The sequence below is a fragment of the Branchiostoma belcheri genome, unplaced genomic scaffold (assembly GCF_001625305.1).
Source record: "Branchiostoma belcheri isolate BF01 breed outbred unplaced genomic scaffold, Haploidv18h27 scaffold5, whole genome shotgun sequence".
Lineage (NCBI taxonomy): Eukaryota > Metazoa > Chordata > Leptocardii > Amphioxiformes > Branchiostomatidae > Branchiostoma > Branchiostoma belcheri.
The window spans coordinates 2,227,622-2,231,333 of record NW_017804131.1 but is presented as its reverse complement, the minus strand read 5'-3'; positions in this window follow the sequence as shown (position 1 = coordinate 2,231,333).

Sequence of the window (3,712 nt, the reverse complement as noted above, 5' to 3'; positions counted from 1 at the left end):
CTGTCAGAAAGATGTGCTATAATCTATTTCTATCTTTGAAGAATTTGACTTCTTTGTCTTTGAATTTAGGCAACGTGGGCAAAACCTCATGATATGACACATTCCATCGTCAAGAAAAAAACACAACACTGCAGAACATTTTTCTTCACTGCTCTGTCAGACTGTAGAATCTGACACAAGTCACAAGATAAATCATACCTGTTAATGTTTGGGGAGCATTAAGTTTATACATATATCAGTGTTAATTTGTACTACTATTAATAAAGTATCAATGACATACAGGCAATGCTGATATGTTAATCAAAGAATAAACAACCAATATATATCTAGTAGTTTGTTTGGAAAGTGTCAGGCAAGTTAAAGTCTTACTGAAGTGTGAAATTCAATGTGGTTTGCATTGTCTGTTGACTGAGGATCAGTCCATCCCAGTTAAAATACTGTTTAGTTGAAGTTAAAAAGCATGGAAACATCCAAATTTCTCAAACTTTCATATTTTGGTAGGAAATTGATGCTATGTGCAAATAAAACCAAATAAAGCTGAATATCACATGCATTATTTTTTTTTCTTTTGGAGTGTATAGCTTCTACTGACTGTCTTTACTGACGAAAAGAAGTGGATGCTTCTTTAAATGTCTGATAGTTTTCAAAATCTATCCAGTTGCTTGAGTAACAGTTCTCTGCTGAATATGCATCTCACCACCTGCATGTTTAACCTCCATCAAATGTCAGATGTACTTATAGCTAAATCTGATTACATTTTACAAAAAAAAGGATGTAGGCAACCTCAAAAAATGTTAATTTCAATACAGACAAAACTGTCACTGATGCCACTATGTAGGTTTAACCTTAAAGTTTGTAACATGTCAACCTTTCGAATGTATGTTTGGAAATACAAACTTACCAGTTCAACGTCTTGGTCTTCTTCTGTGCTTTGTCTCAAATGTTCTCTGTGTCTTCAAGTCGTTTGCTAAGCCCTTATTTGGTCTGCATTGGATAGGAGTCGCCGGTCATCACAGGTTTCTCCCAGTCAGTGCAGGAATGCCAGGACATACCTACATTTAATAAGGATAATTAGTGTGATGCAAAATCTCATCAAATGATAGATAAGAAACTTGAACAATTGAACTATCCCTTTGCTTATGAATAAATCTGATGTAGAAAAATGAAAAATGCCGTAACATTGATAAAAAATCCAGACTGTTATTTCTTTAAAGTTACAATGACTGTAATTTTGACATATTAGCAACAGAAAGAAGTTACCAAGTACTCTGATATACAGATATAACAAGTTACACACTTTCCTCAAATACAGCAAGCAAGTGGAATTTGCAAAATGCAGAATTAAGATTTTTCTCACCTGATATTCTTCTAGGGTCTTCTGGGGTCACCTGGTCTGGTCCAATCCAGTCTTGTCAGGTTCAGACAGGAATCATCACTACTGCATCAGTCAGCAGCCACCTAACTATGTAGAGATACCAAGTTACACACTTGTCTCAAATAATCAAGTAAATGGTACACAAAATGCAGAGTTCCAATTTTCCTCACCTGGCCTGATACTCCTGTATCCGATCACCTGGTGCCTCTGCCATCACAAGTCTGATCTCATCTGGACAGGAACACTTGCAGAGCTGGCAAACCCTCAGCACACAGCTAACTACAGAATCACATGAAAACAAGGTCAAGTTACAAGGTGTTATCAGCCGTAATACACAGAAAATAAAAAGCTGAACAACAACTTACTAGTAGGCCAGAAACTTTTGATGCCATTCTTGAAGAGCTTAAAAGTCATGTTTAAAACATACAGCTAACACTCAATCACCTAACTATATAAAGAATAATTAATTTAGGGTATTGATGAGAAAAATTGTACCCAGGAGGAGACTTGTCATATAACAACTTTTAAGACTTGCTATGCATTTGTAGACACTCAAGGGTACTCTGTACAGTTGGTTTAATTTAACACAATGTCATATATGTGAATATTCTACACTAACTTCACACGTTACGTTAAATAAAATTTAGAGGTTTATTTTTGGTTTCATAAACTTGAGAATGTTTTATGTTTAACTAGTTGTTTCTACAATTAAACAAAAAACAAATCAGGTGCATGTAACAACATTATAGAATTCCTATCCAATAGTCAATACCTAAAATTCTTGAAGCTTAAAATACAGACTTTAGGGTAAAAAATGAGGATTTTGGGGGTTGACACAGAACCTGAATGTTACATGTTTTTCAATCAGGAAAAAAGGCTGGCAAATCCATGAAACAACAAGTTAATTAAAGTGGTGTTTCTTTGTCATTTTATCCCAGTCTGAAATACCTAGCCAAATGAAGAGAAATGTTGCATGCATATCGATAGGCAAAATTTCCAGTGTTTTCCATGAGGGAAATCCCCACAAATATTCTACCCATGTTTCCTTTCCGTTTCACAGACAAGGGGCAAAATTATCAGACCAGGGATACAGAATATACCGAAACGTATTTGCTATCCCTTTTTTCGGAAATAAATAACAATTTCTACGGCACGGCTTGTTGCCTTACCTTGTGAAAACTCAGCCCTCCCCACGACCACGCCGCCTTCCTTCGGGCGCCATTTTCTCGTCTTCTCCAAAATCCACCACGTCAGGAAATCCGCAATTTCTTCGCCCAAAATCCAGAAAACGGCACAACTCCGCCGTAGAAACATCCCCGAAGATTTCGTCTACTAGTCAGAATGAATATTTTTCGAACTGGAAGCCGAAAATTTACCCAAAACGTGACAAATAATTCCTGGTCTTCCCCGCGTGGCTCCGACAGACGCAGACTGAGTGGACCGTACCACTGTGACTTTTACACAGCTGTGTACAACAGCCGGTCTAATTTACCCTGATAACCACAACTACTTTACCGCCAAAATCAATCCCCACAGAAAAATAATGGCTCTCTGCCCAAGATTTCGGACTAGTTTGTGTCAAAATAACACACAGGCAGTGTCAGCAGCAATAAGTATTCAATTTGGGCAAAGTATGGTAGCCGGAATCTGCTAATTCAATCAGCCTCGGCACCACATGTTTCTATGCAAACGGTACCTGTCCTTGGTGCTGAACGCCATCCTCATAGTAAAACACACAGTATGTATGGTGAAAACCACGCGCGCGCTCGCTTTTTGAGCGTCTGTAAAGTAGAGGGACTTGTTAACGCTGGCCAAGCCTTTCAGAAAAATTGCATGCATTTGAAGAAGGTAGGAGTGGAACTGTCAACGGTCTACGATAAATTCACAATGGCAGCGGCTACATGTTACGTTACATTCGGGCAAGCTGATTCCGCCTACATGAGAATCCAGGCACTAATATAGCTAATTTTACGCTTTTCATAGACTGCACCGATTACAAACGCTATATGCTATTGTATATGAACAATTTAGTCGTCTGGCTACGAAATATCTGATATCAGAACGGCCGATTACGCCCCAGGTTTGCAGGCATTCTTCCCAACAAGTTTACGTGCAAACGGTGCCTGTCCTTGGTGCTGAACGCCATCCGCACAATGTTAAACACATAGTGCGGTGGACACTACACGCGCACTCGCTTTTTCAGCGTCCATGAAATACAGGAACTTGTAAAAAATTTGACAAACCCTACGAAAAAAATAGGTATGCTTTTTGAGGGGATTAGAGGTCGTATTTTAAACGCTCTACTCCAAATTCACAATGGCTGCAGCTAACGTTATA